The 18403-nt window shown below is 41.6% G+C and overlaps 1 long non-coding RNA gene across 2 annotated transcripts in view; it reads left to right on the plus strand.

Moving 5' to 3' along the window:
- LOC123464621 overlaps window positions 1-16767 on the plus strand; it is a 39239-nt gene extending 22472 nt beyond the window's left edge. For both annotated transcript variants that reach the window (XR_006639652.1, XR_006639651.1), the window contains one exon: window positions 13604-16767. This is a non-coding gene — a long non-coding RNA (uncharacterized LOC123464621). The remainder of the gene's footprint in view (window positions 1-13603) is intronic.
- Window positions 16768-18403: the final 1636 nt, after the last annotated feature.

Here is an 18403-nt window from a genome sequence, read left to right on the forward strand (position 1 = left end):
ACTAGGTAAGCCTTTCTCCAAACTGAACTCAAACTATTGAATAGAATTTTTTACTATAATAAGAATCTAAATGGTATGCTGTGCAGTGGTGTTCAGCCTGATTTTGGAATTATACCTTATTTCTCAAAGTATGTCTCTCCATGGATGATAAACTAGGGACATGGAAGGAAAGTCTCTGTTTCCAGTTTCTCTAGCAGATTGATGTGCTCTGTACATGCTAGATATTCAATCAGTTTCATGCTTTAATAAGTTAACAAGGAATTAAGAGTGCTGACTAAACTGACTCATTAGTAGTTCAGTTAAATGACCAGTGAGTTGCAACCTAGTTAAAAGAACACCGGTTAATTTTGTTGTGGCCACCTGAGAAAAACCTGCCAGTATGATAGATACTAGAAAACTGAAGTCAGAGGCAATATGAACATCATTTGTAACCCTTGATAAGTGTGTTGAAGTCAGATCTAAGTTTGCAGCACGAAATGGCCCATTTACTAGCCGTGTACCTTGGGATGAATTTCTTAATATTTTTAACTTCATAGTGCCTAAATTTCCTCATCAGGAAAATGAAAACAATATTATTGCTGTAGTGTATATAAAGTGATTAGCATAATACTTGGAATAAAATCAGTACTAGAGGAATAGAAACTCATGCTTTTATTAAGAAACCATTATCATTTTCTGTCCTACCTCATAAGAAGTAAGATTATCTTATATGTGCGTGCTGCATGCAAAGTCACTCAGTCATGTCCAACTCTTTGTGACCCCATGGACCGTAGCCCGCCAGGCTGCTCTGTCCATGGGATTCTCCAGGCAAGAGTACTGGAGTGGGTTGCCATGCCCTCCTCGAGGGGATCTTCCCCACCCAGGGATTGAGCCCTCATCTCTTAAGTCTCCTCATTGGCAGGTGGGTTCTTTACCACTAGTGCCACCTGGGAAGCCCCATCTTATATGTACACTCTCTTTAAAAAAATCTCTCCAAATTAAAAAAACCAAAAAACAACAACAACAAAATAAAACATGAACTTGTGAGGAAACTTGCATATTGAATTACTCATCTTTGTTGAAGCCTCCAAGATGGTGCACCAGGAATTTGAAATTTCATTTAAGTTTTGTGAGCTTTGTTATATTGGGATGTGTAAAAAAGAAGGAGGAATAATTATCTACTCAGAGCAAGCATCTCTTTCTGGTCCCCATAGTTCTCTCAGTACATTATTTCCATTATTTTGGCTCAAAACTGTGACTCTGGATGGTTCTACTCTTTCAGTCATTGTGATCTCTTATCAAGTCTTTTCCTTTCTGCTCCCATATCTGCCACCATAAGCTGTGTTTAGATCACATTATGATCAGCTTTGACCATGGTGGGTGTGGCTGGAAGCCCCTCTCTCCCCAACCCCTGCCCACGATGGGTCCCCTGACCACTCCCCTGCCTGGGATGGGATTGCAGCAGGAGGACATGCGTTAAGCCTGTTGCAAGAGCTATTCTGAGCCCTCTCCCTCTTGCAGATGTTGCTCTCATGTCTCTGAGCTGCCCTTCTCAGTCTCTCCCCACTGCACTCACCGTGAGAATGGTTAGGCAGAGGACGTCTAAGAATCACAAGACTTCTTGGCATTCTTTGGTGTAGGTTCTAATCCTGGTTCCACTTACACAGAATTCTCCACACAATCTATCCTTTTGGCCTCAAGCAAGAGATGTTTAAGACTTAGACAAGCCTTAGAATCAAGACTCTGCAGTATTAAAGGACGTGATTTTGCTGGGTCTGATCCTCTGTACAGTTTCTCTTGGGGACTTCTCAGTGGTGGGCTCTACAGCCTGTGGGCTTCAGTAGTTGTGGAATCTTCCCAGACCAGGAATTGAACCTGTGTCCCTGGCATTGGCAGGTGGACTCCCATCTGCTGTACCAGCACAGAAGTCCCCTTCTCACTGGTGATGGTAGTTTTGGATAGCTTTTCTAGTGTGATGACTCTCACACTTCTTCTGTTGTTTGCTTCCCCTTTTTTTTTTTTTTTTTTAATTTATTTATTTTTCATTGCGCTGGGTCTTCTTTGCTACGAGAGGGCTTTCTCTCGTTGCAGTAGGGGCTGTTCTTCGTGGCAGTACACAGGCTTCCCATTGCGGTGGCTTCTCTTGCTGTGGAGCGCAGGCGCTCAGTGCACGGGCTTCCGTAGTTGCAGTGTGTGGGCTCAGTCATAAGCAGTGTGTGGGCTCTAGGGCATGCGGGCTTCCGTAGTTGTGGAATCTTCCCAGTCCAGGAATCGAACCTGTGTTCCCTGCATTGGCAGGTGGATTCCCATCCACTGTACCACCACGGAAGTCCCCTTCTTCTGTTGTTTTCATAGCGCTTATCAGGACCTTTTCTTTCTTCTGCTCCTGTTGCTCCTGCCCATGTTGAATTCTACCTCAGCAGTAGTTTCTTCTCATTGCAGGGCTCTGTCTTGGGAGGGAGCTTTGATGAGACCCTCCAGCCTAACCACTCGCTCATACGGCTGTGGGCCCCTAGGGAGAGCTCAGTGGGCCTCTCCTCGTCTCAGGGCTGCCAGATGCCTGCCGTCTTCCCTCTGCATCCTTCTGCCCTAAGGATGACCACACACAGCTCTTGTAGCTGTGGGTGCTCATAGTTTGAGGTTTGTGGGGGATACTTTGTCACTTAGTTTGCTGCACATGTTGCCTGTGGGTTGTTAGGTTCTGGTATCATAGTTGCTCTGTCTGTTCTTTATGAGGGGAATTCAAGGATATTTAAATACCATGCTTTCACCACTGCCATCTTCCCGGAATCTTTGTAAGTCATTTACAATCCTTTCTGATGTGATGTAGGCTATAAAACAAGTGAATAAATAAAAAGTTCTCCTTCCTGTTCCTTATAAGCCTCTGTGCTACATGTAAATAATTCATATATACAGATATATTCCAGTCAAAAGAGAACTCTAGCTATGTTTTAGGTTGCTGGGACACTGCCAGCTTATTAATTAGCTCTCTAAAGTTGGTGTTTGGAGTTTTGCTCCCCGCCCGCCCTGCCCCCTACCCGGCCCCATTTCTAGGAAGGTCCACACTGTAGCCATTTCAGAAAGCCGCGGCTCTAATCTGATCCCAAGGCAGAGAGGCAGCTTTCATTTCTTGTCTGTTTCCTTCACCCACGTGCTCTCCTCAATGGCGTGTCCCTTGTGCCATCCTCAGTGAAAGTGGGGAACGGAGGTTTGGGCTCATGCTGTGAATATCCTCAGGGGCCACTTGACAGACTTTAAGAGACCGGATAATGTAAGTAAGGCTTCTCTGTGAATTTTCTCTTAACATCCAACTGAGTAACATAGGTTGGTACCTGAGTAACCTAGGTTGGTACGAGTCTTCTCTGGTGGCTCAGCGGTAAAGAATCCACTTGCCAGTGCCAGAGATGCAGGAGACTTGGGTTCCATCCCTGGGTCCGGAACATCCCCTGAGGGAGGAAATGTCACCCACTCCAGTATTCTTGCCTGGAGAATCCCATGGACAGAGGAGCCTGGCGGGCTACAGTTCACAGAGTCACAAAGAGTCAGAACACGACTTAGCGACTAAGCACCAGCACAGCTCCACATGTGTGTGTTGGGCAGGAATTACTCTCCAGCTCCTACAGCCTGTTATGCTTGCTCGGAAAAAATGATTATTCTGAAATGCTACAGTAGTCGTATGGTATTCACTCTGAGTCCAGGATTGGAGAATACTTTTCTATTATTCTTTCACATAAAAAGTCATTCTCAATAATTTTATTTGTGTATTTTCCTAATTCTAAATTAGTCTGCAGCTTTTTTTTTTTTTTCATTGATTTTAATTGGTTTCCAACTGACCACGTTTCCAGTTTTACATGATCACTCGGAATTTGGAACATTGTCCCTCAAGGCAGAGGAGAAAAGTTTTGGCCTCAGGGTATTGATAACTAGGCTTGTATTCAGTCATTCATCCTACTAATGAAATTATGAAATGATACTGAATCAGAAGTGTTCAGTTTTCTATGTATAATCGTGTACATTTGCAATCTCCGCATTGCTCTGTGAAATCCTTTAATAGAACAGCTGTGATATAATTGTTAAGTCTGCTTTTGGAATCTGTATAGATAGCACTGTGATAAACATGTAATTGTTATTGCTCAATACTGTTGAAGGAAGCGGGAGAGGATGGAGGGAGAGAGGAAGGGAGGGAAGAAGAAAAGCAGGGATAATGTGCTCATATATAGATGAGTGCTAGGTTATGATATCCTGGAGTCCTTGCAAAATGGCTTTTAAAAATAATTAAGACCTTAATTTTTATTCCTTTGCAGAAAACACGAAGTGAAGATACGCAATATTTCCCTTAAGCAAACTACTTAAGAACATTTCATGTTATGCAAACAAATGAGAAAAATACCCCTCTGCTGTGGGGAGCTGAGGGGAACAGAGAAAACTGGATTTTTTTTTTTCCAAAAGCAAAGCTCAGGGTTAAATTTGTGGTTTTATGGGTTCTTGTTTTTATTTTATTTTTTAATTTATATTCATCTATGGCTGCTCTGGGTCTTCGTTGCTGCACAGGCTTTCTCTGGCTGTGGCAAGGAGGGGCTGCTCTCTGTTGTGGTGCGCGGGCCTCTCATGCGGTGACTTCTCTTATTGGGGAGCACAGGCTCCGGGCACACCAGCTCCAGTAGTTGTGCATGGGCTTTGGCTGCTCTGCAGTATGTGGGGTCTTCCCAGACCAGGAATCAAACTCGTGTCCCTTGAGCTGGCAGGCGGATTCTTATCTACTGTACCACCAGGGAAGTCCTGGATCATTGTTTTTGGATTAAAAGTAAACACTGATGGAAATATTTTATGAGTGCTTTGTTACACCCACATCATTTACTGTTTCCATTTAAAAGTGGGTTATGCGGGTGTTCTTAAAGATGTATCAATTTTTAAAAATTTTCTTGGGATACTTTTGTAGATTCTTTAGCGTTTAAAAAAAAAGTTTTGTAACTCGTCTATGAAGCCTAATGAAGCTGTAATTGCTGTGTCGCACAGAAGTCTATCTTTTTCAGTAAAAACTAAATAAAAAGATTTTTATTTTCAATGACTTTTGTTTATTAAGATTGTAGAAATACAGTCAAACCTCATGGTACAGTGGTTTATTATTATGTGGATGTGGCTAAAGAAGAATTTTATCTGATAAATTTATTTCACAATTTAGAAAGTTTGTTTGTTCCTGTCCCCAGCATGAGTGTCCTGGTAGGGCTCCATCATAAATATATGTGAGTGTGTATTTAGGTTTTTCAAAATGAAGAGTTTAATTGTAACCTTGCAGATTTCCTACTTACTACTATATCATTTTTTTGTTACTTGACTTAATCTTTGAGCTTTCTGTACTATTTAGCAAATTAATGTTCAGCTCTGTGGACTTCTTTGCCAAAGGCAGTGAGTGTTTTAGACTATTTTTGGATCTGTACGGACCGGTCTCTGGGTTTCCAGTGCAAGCTGTACACATCTCCATCACCTCTCCTCCCAAACTGTGCTGGAAATGTGGCTACTGGTTTGTCTCTTGCCTTTACTGGAGGCAGTGACTGGTTACTCCATTTCTATGTTCCTTCTCCCTTGGACTATTCCTGGCAGAGAGGAGGCACTCAATAAATATTTATCATATGAAATATAATTTATACTTTATGGGACATACTAGAACTCTTCTCCAGTTCTCAATAACCTTGCTTCTCATTATTTTATAAAGTATGAAGAGTATTCCCTCTTTCCTGAACCACTGAAAGCACTAAATTATAATTACAGATGGAAGACAAGATTTCATGGCTACTGGTGAACACATTATTTGATGGTCTTTGTACCAGTTACTCTTTGCAAACTGGCATATAGTATTTTCATCAGTATGCATCTTATGTACCAACAGGTCACTGTGATGACATTAGGGAGGTGATAGCGCTGGAAGAATGACCCAATGATGAAACAGACATCGCTATCGTGGGTGTTTATTGAGTAATCAGAGAAAGTCACAAACAGGTGAAATGCTAGCTTTTTTCAGACAGAGTTTACAACGATTTAATAATATGTTTAGGCTTGGATTATTGTATACTTTGGGGTCATAAAACAGAATAATCAAATTGACATCTTCTGGGTACTTTTTGTTAGGTCTTATCTAATAGTGTAGTTGGATATATTTTTTCCTTTATTCTCATATCACTGTCATTTTCCTTTTGAAGCTTGGCTTTAGACACTCAAGAGTGAGAAATAAAGTAAGTGACTGCCTTAACAAGCACAGTTGCCCATGACTGCGATAGATTTGCTGTGTCATATGAACATGTGCTCCCTGAATGTTGAACAATAATCTAGATAGTTTTTTCCTTATCATGAGAATACAGAAACACAAATTGAATGTCAATTATGCTTTACCAGTTCTAAGAATTTTTTTCTTCTTAGGAGTAACAAAAAAATGTAACCTATGCACTTTGATCCCAGAATTCCAACAGTGGGGATCTCTTCTGAAGATCTTCTAAAGGTGTCTATGATTAAGGAAGTTTCCTGGAACATTGCTTGTAGTGGAAACGAACTGAAAATATCCTGACTATCCACTTATAGGGCAATACTTGAATAAAATATGGTGCTTCCATGCTACAGATCCATTCATTTATAGACAGAATTTAAAATAAAAATAAAGTCATATTGTATACTCTATCCTTCTTTCTTTTTTATTTAAGGTATGCCTTTGGAATCCTCTCATGTTGATACACATAGCTGTTTATTTTCTTTAGTATAGATGTGCCATATTTTATTCATTCGTGAGGGTGATATTTGTGGGAGAGAAGAGGATGGAGATTATTATTTTTTCCTTATACATATATTTGACTTATTATAATGAATATATATTACCTTTACTATTAAAATACCTAATAAATTAAAAACATAATGGCAAAAATTCATTCAAAGGGGCTGACTTAAAGATAAGATGTTTAGGACTATCTCTTGAATATGATAAGTATTCCAGATAATTAAACAGTTTGAGGATGTATGTCAGATATAACACAAAGTAATGAGTATGCTTTCTGTTTTTAGTTTTCACAAACTAAATTCAAAAATGATTCTAAAAGAACAGTTTCACAGGCTTTTAGATAAATACAGTTGCATTGGAATGACCACATGTTTCCAGGATTAAGGAAAATAATAATTTGGATATTTAAGTTCTGACATTTTTCAAAAAGTCAGTCTCAAAACTTCATGGTCACATTTACCACATATTTGTATATGAGGATGGATGTACAGTGTGGTCTTTGTCTGTGAGGACTGAGTGTCAGAAAAAGGAGAACAAATCCAAGCATGGAATAATGACCAATAACACCCGCCACTGAACAGCTAAAATTCATTCTAACTCATGTTATTCTCTTCCATTCTTCTTTTTGTTAATACATCTTTTCACTGTCTTTGTTCTTACTACTTTGGCTGGATAGTCTTGTGATTTTCCACTATTCAGACGTCATTTTGAAAATCATATTTACATATTTTCCCTTGTCAGGCTGCCCTGGCGAGACAAGCATGTTAAGTGTTACAAGGAGATGCTGTTACTAGTACAAAGGATAAAAGGACTTGGTTGGGAACAGTAGCCCCAGACATGAGAAAAAAATGTTACATGGTTCCAGAGGCGTTGTAACAAGAGTGGAGGGTACATAAATGATCTCAGGTCACCAGATTAGTGCAGATAAGAGAAGGAAGCACGTGGACCCGAGTTCCCTCTATGGATATTAACTGGAAAATACAGAGGCATCCGCAGCATGGTGTGCTAGGAGTAGAACAGGGCGCGAACGTATCCTGTGACCTGCTTATCTACAGAACACTGGGACCGGGTCCAGCTACTTTGATCCTCTAGAGAAGCAAGACGGCTTCCTCGTGTACAGCTAATTTGGTAGAGTTCACGGGGAGTCCAGAGCTGGGTCCTGAAGCCAGGTGCCCAAGTGACCTCACTGCAGGACTCACCAGGGCCCGGGTGCCTGCTGTTCTCCTAATCACACATCCTTGATATGGCTTATAGGGTGCTGTTTCTTCCTGAGATGCAATTTTCTCACTCCCAGAATAATTCGAAGACTAATAATACAAATAACACTAACAATACATGCTGTGTCCTGATAACTGAGGGTGTTCTCCTGCTTTCTCTGGTTTCAGGATATAAGCGGGAGTCCTGGTTCAAAAAGTACTCATCTGTCCCTCCCAGCAAATGGTACTGTGGTTGGAAATCTTTACAGCATTCCAGTGGAACCACTGTGACTTTGATGCATTATTATGCAAAGGCCCAGGAGCTATGGAACATATTACCTTAAAGGTCTGCCTAACACAGCCTTGGCACTGGCAAAAATGGTCTTCACACTGAGAGTCCCAGAATGTGCCTTACAAAGTAATAAATTACATTTCCAACAGCCGTTATGACCTCAGTGAGAGATTCATGCCGCCAGGAGCAACTCCATGTTACTGTCAGTTAATTAGTGTTGGTATTCATTAAAAATGGGAGTGAGAGCCCGGAAACAATCCATTACTCATTGTGAATGGAGTCATGGGACAGCATAAAAGCTCTCCAAGTAACCACTGAAAGCAAAAACCAGGAATCAGAATAGAGATCAAGGAACTGTTTACTTGGTTACAGTTCTTTACAACGTGAATGCACACTCACACAAACACACACTCACACAAACACACACTCACACAAACATACACTGAGCCCTCACTTGCACATTCACATGTGCATTTCCATTAGCTCCCATAGTTCAAGCTCTGGGTTGAATTGTGTTCCTTCCCCATCTCCCTAAAAAAAAGACATGTTGAAGAATTAACTCCCAATATGTGTGAATGGGAACGTCTTTGGAAATAGGATCTTTGCAGATGTAATGAGTTAAGATGAGGTCATATTCAAGTTAGTGGGCTCCAATCCAATATGACTAGTGTCCTAATAAGAGAAAACAGAGATCCAAGGGGGAAAATGTCATGAAGACACAGAGACATACAGACCCAGGGGCAGAGACTTAGGACTGCACAAGCCAAGGACTGCGTGGGGCCACAAGAGGCGAGGAAGGCTCCTGCCCTAGAAGAGTTGGAGGGATCATGGCCTGCCAACACCTTAATTTCAGACTTCTAGCATCCAGTTTGTGGAGTTTTGTTATGGCAACGCTAGGAAACTTGTATAGTTCATTACTATGGAATGGATACCCTCACACCATGCGTGCCTCCTCTGACACACTTTCATACTCGTGTTATGTCTCACTTAAAACAATTCAAACTTAAACACAATAAACTCACCCTCTCTACTCCAATCAATTCATGTCAGGCTGTCTTGTTTGGAGTATGATGAGAGATGAGTCAGATTTGCAAGGTGGGCAACTGCTACTCTGTGCTGTAAGGAACATATGCTTCCTTCTTTATCTTTATTCAACCCAGAAAACAATTGTGATGTAATTACAATAAAAATGTTTCTTTAGGGTACATTTGCTCCATTACTAACCTAGCTTTGGAATCCCAATAAACTGGCCCATAAAAGAAGTAGTCATCTGAAGGGTTTTTAATGAGGTAATTTTTAACCAATTTGAAATTCTGGCAGAAAAAACTTGTGAATGTTCATGGCAAATTTAAATATGATTTTCCTGTTAATTCATTTTTTTTTCTACTAAGCTTAAATAAAAAGCTTTCCAAATGAACATTCATTTTGCTTCTTTAAAATAACATGTACAAATTGCCTTCATACCTACTCACCACTTACAGTGGTCACAGTAGCTTATATTTGTGTGTTAGCTACCATAGCAAGTTTAAATAATTTAATGTGGTCCTTGACATCAGTGTGCATCGATTATAACCAGTGTTCCCCAATTTATATCTCCTGCGCACCATACTTTTTCTTTGAGCTCCCTACACCTGATTCCAGCTGTCTATGTCCACATCTCCACTTAGATGTATTAAAGGCATTCAGATTCAATATATAGAAAATCAAGACTTTGATATTTTTTGTCATTCTAATTCTATTTCATGTTCTCTTTCTCCATAAATGGTGCCACCCTCCACTGAAGTATGCATACAAGTCAAAAACTTGAGCTTCAGGCCTAAGGCCACCATCTTTCCCCACCCTCCATCACTCTACCTTTATGGAATTGAACACCACGAATTCTTTCCCCTCCTAATTGGCTCTGGTGGTGGTCATTTAGTTCATAGGTCATGTCTGAGTGTTTGGCGACCCCATAGACTGTGGCCTGGCAGGCTCCTCTGTCCTTGGGATTTCCCAGGTAAGAATACTGAAGTGGGTTGTCATGTCCTTCTCCAGGGGATTTTCCCGACCCAGGGATCAAACCCACATCTCCTGCATTGCAGACACATTCTTTACTGCTGAGCCACCAGGGAAGCCCCAGTTTTCTCTGGAGTCTATCCCAGCTTCTCATTCTCCTCCAGCACTGGTCTCACCAAGCTCCCATGATCTTTCCTCTAGATTACCGCAGCAGCACCCTAATGGCAGGAAGAGCAACAGCCACCCTGCCCATGCCCCAGCCTCTTCTTTACACTGCAGACAAAGGGATATTTTTAGAAAGCAATCTTAAGATGGCATCTGCCTGCTCAAACACACAATGGTTTTCAAAGCCTTGCTAGTAAAATTGGGAATCCTTATCTTGTCTAGAAGCTCTGCATGCTTCTCCCAGTCACAAGTGACTCTGCTCTCCTCTGTCCACACACTCTGAACAGGGTCCTTCCTTACGCTGTAACAAAGGTGGGGTGCTCTTCCCAACTCCAGGTTTCTACACCTATTGTTCTTTCTACTTAGAAGACTTTTCTCACTTCTTCTGGATGAATTTTTCCCGTTAATTGCCACTCATCATTCAGGATTCTGCTCAAGCAACACTTTTTTAGGGAAGTCTTTCCTGAGGTCACAGATCACCCCGTGAGAATATGCTTATTGATTCTCTCCTTCACTCAACAGTTATCTAGCATCAGGGCATGCCAGGAAACCTTCTAGGTACATAGACTACATCACTGGGTATGAAGACAAGGCTTCTGCGCACAGGAGCTTATGATATTGTTGGAGGAAGAAATAATACACAGACAAATGAATGAGGAACCACCAGGCAGTGATAAGCTCAGTGATAGAAATAGTGAAGCATTAGACCTCTCTGAGAAGATGACATCTAAACTGAGATCTGAGTGTCAAGAAGGAGCCAATGGCATGAAATTCTAAGGGAAGGACATTTCCAGTGGAGGTTCAAGTGGAGAAAGGAAGGCTCTGGAGAAGAGAGAGATGGTAGAGTGCAGAAGTGAAGGGGGTTAGGTCTACAGAAGAGATCACCGGTGGCAGGATTTTGCAGGTCAGCATAAGGTATTTGAATTTTATTCGAAGTATAATGAGAAGGTACTAAAGTGCTTTAAGCAAATAAATTATTTTCTCTCATTTACATATTCAAAAGACCGCTCTGGGTACTGTGCATGTGTGCTAAGTCACTTCAGTTGTGCCTGACTCTTTGTGACCCTATGGACTGTAGCCCACAAGACTCCACTGTGCCTGGGATTCTCCAGGCAAGAAGACTGGAGTGGGTTGCCATGCCCTCCTCCAAGGGATCTTCCTGACCCAGGGATCGAACGTGCATGTATTAAGCCTCCTGCATTGGCAGGCTCTTAATCACCAGTGCCACCTGGGAAGCCCCTGACTACTATATGTGAAGGATTTTAGGTGTACAAGTGTTTAATACAGCTGTCAGATGGGGGCTACTGCAGTAGGTCAGGTGACTTGGACTGGGAGAGCCGCCGTGGTGTTGGAGGAAGACAGAGGATGTCAACTGGAAATCAAAAGAAGAGAAATTTCTGGCAGATTGGATATTGGCAATAAAGGGAAAAGAAGACTCGGGGATGATGTCTTGATCGTGCAGCTAGGTGATTGGTGGTAGCCATTTTTGAGAAAAAGGATACAAAGCAACAGCAAGTTTGGAGATGGGGAAAACACGAGCTCTGTTTTAGGCATGTCAAATTTGAGATGTAAGATGACCACGTAGATTCATCAGGTAGGCTGTGACTTCTAAGAATCTGGAATCCCAGTGACAGGTGATGCCTAGAGTCACAGATTGGAAAGCCATCAGCATATCGATATTATTAAAGCCAAAATCCTAGGAAGAACAGTGAAGAGGAACCGAGATTGAGCCTTGGGATGTGCTATTTTTCCTGGTGGAGCTGAGGGCAAGGGACTAGCAGAGAACGATAGAAGGAGCAGCTAGTAAAGGAGGACACATGAAGGGTGCGTTGCCGCAGTCTGCTGCTGTGCTCAGCCGTGTCTGACTCTTCGAGAGCCATGGTCCAGGCTTCTGTGTCCATGGAATTTTCCAGGCAAAAATACTGCAGTGGGTTGCCATTTCCTCCTCCAGGGGATCTTGCCCACCCAGGGATTGAACTTACTCTCCCAAATCTCCTGTGTTGGCAGGTGGATTCTTTACCACTGCGCCATCTGCTTGCTGAGAGTAAAAGTGATCCCATAACAACTCTGTTTAGGGTGTTCTGTTACTGTTGCAAAAAAAAAAAAAAAAAAAAAAAAAAAATCAGCAAAAATTTTTTAAAAAAATTCAGCCAAAAAAAAAATATCTAAACAACACTTGCTTCCAATATTTGACAAAAATATGAATCCTGCTTCCACGATCAAAATTAAGTTTATTTCTCCTACCAGTAGGAGAAAATCACTCCCTTGGAGTAACAAATCTCATTCTCATTAGGAAATGCACATAGTCATAGATCTTCCCTGGCTCCCAATCTAAGTTCTGGCTAATTCCTTCCTCTTTTCTTTTTCAAATACCAGTCATGTAAAAGGTGACTTTAAAACATCTAAAAATAACAAATGTATGTCTGAGGATCATGGTCAAATATATCCCCAACAACATGCAGACACGTCACATTTTCAAAGTAGAAGGCAGGATACCCAGTGTGTTGTGGATAATTTATACCTTTTCAGTGAATATGTGCTGTGTTATGCTTAGTCACTCAGTCATGGCCGACTCTTTGTGACCCTGTGGACTGTGGACCGCCAGGCTCCTCTGTCCATGGGGATTCTCCAGGCAAGAATACTGGAGTGGGTTGCCATGCCCTGCTCCAGGGGATCTTCCAGACCCAGGGATGGAACCCAGGTCTCCGGCATTGCAGATGGATTTTTTTTTTTTTTTTTTTACCATTTCAGCCACCAGGGAAGCCCTTGCACTGAATATGCATGTGTCTATAGTTTAAAAAGCCAAGAATCTTCAAAAGAAGTTTGGGAGAACAGGGAGCAAGGGGAAGTAGTTAACAGATAAATAATTTGTGTTATCAAAGCCTTTGCAACCCTGGTGTCTGTATGTCAGGCTCTAACACGCTCACCGAGGGCAGCAGAGGTTTTGCATCAAAACATTCATCAAAGTTGCATTCCATTTCCACAGCCCGATATCAGGATTGCCCAGAATCACATCGTTATGCCATTAGACACCTAATGCAAAGCCATCAAGGCTTTCAGCTTTCCCTGGGGACCCCTTGGGAGGAGTTTTCTGCCGAGAGAGCCGCAACTCAGACCTGATGCCTGTCAGGAATGAACTGTGGGGCAAACTTCGGGGAGGGCTTCCGTTGTCAAAACAATAATAGCTGTAATTTTCTCTCCCTCTATTTACAGGAAACAAACTCTTCCTTCCTGTTCTCTGCCTGTAGCAGAAAATAGACAAGCCCAGCAGATGTCCAGGGATGGCGGAGGAGTACTGCAGCTTCCTTGGAGAGAAGCAGGCGCTCCAGGGAGCCTTGGGGTGGGAACAGGAAGGTGGCTGCAGTATTGCATCCTAATTCCTAACGAGAGCAGCACCCTTTCTCTCCCACCATCTCCCTTTGTCCCTTTCCAGCCCTTTCCTACCCCTGTGAGGCGGGTGAACTAAATATGGCCAGGGAAATCTCCAGCAGTCACAGTATTTTTATTTATTTTATTTTGGGTTTTTTTTTTCAGCCACAGTATTTTTAAACCCTTTGTGGCTGCCTGTTCGCAGTCTCCTGTGACTTCGATGAACCAGATCCAGAGAGTTTCTCATGGGAATCCAGAACGCTTTGCCGCAACTGCTGGCTTTGCTTGCCTGTGTTTGGGGCCCTTGTTAATGCAGCCCTTGGGGTTTTGTTTTGTGTCTTCAAGACTTGGGAAGCAGCAGACCCTGTGGAGGCACCGGGAATGTGGTAGGGAGGCTGTCTTCACGGTGCGTTGCAAGGACGGCTGCCCTGGGCCTGTGAAGACTTGCTGGCTTTGTGGATGGAGCAGTTCAGGTTGAGGGCTGAACTTCAGGCATCTTCATGCAAACTTGGGCGCTAGCAAGAGAGATTCAGCTCTCACTACTTTCTAAGGGCCCTTTCATGTGGAAGTTCTGTTATTATTGTGGTGGTTTGTTTCTTGTGTATTACCCAGCTTGAGTCAAGATATTGTGTAGGGGACTTCCCTGGTGGTCCAGTGGCTAAGACTCCACGCTCCCAATGCAGGAGGCCTAGGTTCCGTCCCTGGTGGGCGAGCTACATCCCACATGTCCTAACTAAGAGTTTGCATGGGTCAACTAGAAAAAAAAAATCGTGTTACCGCAACTAAGGCTCAGTGCAGCCAAATAAATAAATATGAAAAAAAAATATTCTGTAAATATATGGCCTATCCCGTCCCTTCACCTTTGCTCTTCCCAGTAACTGGTTATTTATCTTTCTGATGCTCTTGCTAAGGTCCTTTTCTGCACTGAAAAGTTGTTTCAAATTGTCCTGGAATAGAAAACATTTCCTTTTATTAATATTTGAGAAATATCTTTATTTTCCAGCCATTTCTTTACAAGGATTATAATGTATTTGAGGTTAAAATGGGACGAGGGAAATCACTCTTTTTAAATTGCCTTTAAAACGGTAATAGAGAAATGAAATGGTCACTGAGTGTTGTTTCTTGCGGGACTACCATGTGTACTTAGTTGTCTGAGTTATGCAGTATGTAACTCTAGCTGTCACCATTCATACTGCAGATTTAATTTAATATTTTAATTTAGTATGATGATTTCCTGGCAGGTGTCAGCGAAGTGTGTTGAAGGAGGGGTGTTTTTTGTTTGTTTGTTTTGTACAAAAGAACTATAAAGGACCAGCAGTATCCACTTGTTTTTTCATATTACACTTTACCTATGATAATCACTACTATTTACCAAGGGCTATCAGACATTAGTATAAGTATTATGCTAGTAATCCAGCTCTGAAAAAAAAAAAAAGCCCTGAATTGCAGTGTTTGTCAATTTAGTTAATTATCCTGGTGTAAATATTCCCTTCACAGCCTAGTTCAAGCTACCAAATCTCTTGAAACTGAACATGGACTTGAGAAGACATGTTTACAACTGGCTTTCCTGAGCTGGTACATACAAGTCAGAGCCAGGATGCCGCTGGTAACAAACATTAGCTAGTACTAACTGCTGGAAGTATTCACAATGTTATTAATAGTTCCTCTATCAAGTGACACTGTTATTACATACTTTCATACAAATAAGGAAACTGAGGCATGGGGAAGTTATGTTCCTTTGCCAAAAGTGATAGAACCAGTAAGCAGTGGAGAAGGGCTTTGAGCCCAGGCACCCTAACACCAGCGTCCACACACTTAACCCCTGTACCATTCTGGGAGTTCAGTAAATGATTTCTGAATGAGGAAATACTGATTTGAGGAAGTTTATACTCCTTTAGGTGTTGTATCAGTTGGAAGTCTACCGGATACGTATGTGCATATGTTAAGAGATTTATTACAGTGAATTGGCTTACCTGATTGCAAGGACTGGCTAGGCAAGTCTGCAGGACTGGTCATCCAAGAGGACTGACTGGAAACTCTGGGGCAGGAGCTGACACTATGGTCTACAGGTAGACTGTCTTCCTTGGGGAAACATCAGTTCTGCTCTTAAGGTCTTGCAACTGGTTGAATCACGACCACTTAGATTATCTAGGATAATCTTCCCTACATAAAGCAAACTGATTCTGATCAACTTTAATCATACCAACAATCATCCTCACAGCATCATCTATGTGTTGGATTGAGTAACCGGGAACCATAGCTTAGCTAAATTGACACAGAAGGTATTATGATTTGAATTGCATTCCTGCAAAAGTGTGGTATCTGTGACTGTGACCTTATTTGGAAACATGTCTTTGCAGATGTGATCAAGTTAAGATGAGGTCATACTGGAGTAGGGTGGCCTTTAACTGAACGTGACTGGGTGTCCTTGTAAGAAGAAGGAGGCAAGTTGGATGCAGACAGGCAGGAGGAATGCCCCGTGACAGTGGAGACAGAGCAGTGATGTATCTACAAGCCAAGGGACGTCAGGATCACTGGAAACCACCAGAAGTTAAGGAAGAAACAGGGAAGAATCCTTCATTGGAGCCTTCAGCAAGAGCATGGCCCTGCCAACACCTTTGTTTTGGACTTCTAATCTCCAGAACTGTGAGACAATGAATTTCTGCTGTTTCCAGCCAGTTTGTGATCTTTTTTTTTTTTTAATGGCAGCCCCAGGAAACTAAACAGAGAATCTTAAACATAACACTAAAAGATGTGAGCTCAGTCGCTTCAGTCGTATCTGACTCTTTGCGACCCTTGGACTGTAGCCCGCAAGGCTCCTCTGTCCATGGGATTCTCCAGGCATGAAAACTGGAGCGGGTTGCCATGCCCTCCTCCAGGGGATTTTCTCAACCCAGGAATTGAACCAGCATCTCCTGAGGCTCCTGCATTGCAGGTGGATTCTTTACTGCTGAGCCACAGGGGAAACTTACACTAAAGGATAATAAATTCAAATAATGTCTACCTTACCAATGTTTGAAACTTCCCTTCCATTTATAAACAGTAGTACGTTTGCCACTATTTTCTTGTGGGCTCCTCAGCATGCATCTTTGTGGATCCTTTCAAGTTTGACCTGTGTCTATAAACTGATTTGAGTAGCTTCTATTTAATTACATATAGGCAGGAATTTATACACATTCCTATTAAAACAATCAGTTAAAATATTTTGCTTAAGCCAGTGTGATTGATATTGTAAAAGCATCTTTAGTAGTGCATTGAAGTAAATATTTATGGATGAATGGGGAATAAATTCATTTATTGCTTTCAGGGCCAGTTATTCATTCTTTGGATTTATGTTATTGTTAACAATTCTTTTTAAGGCTAAGCAGGATTTTGAGGAATAATTACAATCAGTGTCAGATGTGATGGAAAAAAAAATAATTTGATTACTTTTTGCCTTGTAGCCTATAAACTGTCTTCCTCAACAGAAGAACTAAGAATATATTCAACAATTAGAATCACATTAGAATAAATTTTAGAAAAGTCTCACAAAGTAACAGTTTGGAATGTCAACAGTTCTTTTGATAGGTAAATTTGGCATAGCAGTTTGTGGGTTTTTTCCCTCAATTCATCCTGCAATTTTATAATCACATCTGTAATGTCATTGCAGCAGGCTAAATGAATTACCAGACTATTTGATGTTATCCAGTTAAAGACATTTTACCTGCAGAGTTCTGTATGATTGTGGAAAACGAAAATAGACTAATTCCAAAGCTTTAGATTCATTCGTACACAGATGTTAATTGTAACACTGTAATTTTTTACGTGTGTATAGCAATTGGATTTCCATTCTATGTATTTGATGCCTTGCACTATATATAATGAACTTGCTGTCCATAATTTCCGTTGATTACGTATGACAAAATAAATACAGTGAGGTGAACTAACTTTCCCAGATCACACAGCTAGTAAGTGGTAGATCCCAGGTGGTGCTAGTGGTAAAGAACCTGCCCGGAGGCACAGGTTCAATCCCTGAGTTGGGAAGATCCCCTGGAGGAGGGCAGGCAGGCAGGCTAGGATTTGATCCTAGGCGGTTTAACTGCAGAGCCTGTTCTTTTAACCTTCTTGGTATGTGAATAGCATGTAAATGGCATTCAGCAGAATTGAAAACACTTCATGTGTTCATTTAAAAATAGTTTTCAGCCATTAGCATTAAACCAGTAACAGTAACAGAGATATTAATTGGTAAGTATATGGTTGAAGAAAGGGAAAACAACTTCACATACTCTTCAGTGTTTGATCTAAACTGAGTGTCCTATCGCCCTGTAGGCTTTGTCTGTATGGGCGGTGACCCGGGCCCCCTTTCTCCATCTAAACCTCCTTGGACTCATGACTCATTCACTGTGCCTGGAAGGCAGTTAAACTGCAGAACTACTGAAGAAATGGCTTCTTTATATATTGAGATACATTGAGGTCACAGACATGATCTGGTAACCATTTCTGTTCATATGTTTCTTTGGTTCAGGTGACCAGGTTATCAAGCACGTTGTTTCAGAAAAGGAGAGATAAAAGAAAACAATGGCAAAAATCTGTAAGTGGCCATTTTTTTAGGATATTAGACACTTAGCTGACTCTCCATATTTGATTCCTTATTATCTTATTTGC

Source organism: Bubalus bubalis, chromosome 10 (assembly GCF_019923935.1).
Source record: "Bubalus bubalis isolate 160015118507 breed Murrah chromosome 10, NDDB_SH_1, whole genome shotgun sequence".
Lineage (NCBI taxonomy): Eukaryota > Metazoa > Chordata > Mammalia > Artiodactyla > Bovidae > Bubalus > Bubalus bubalis.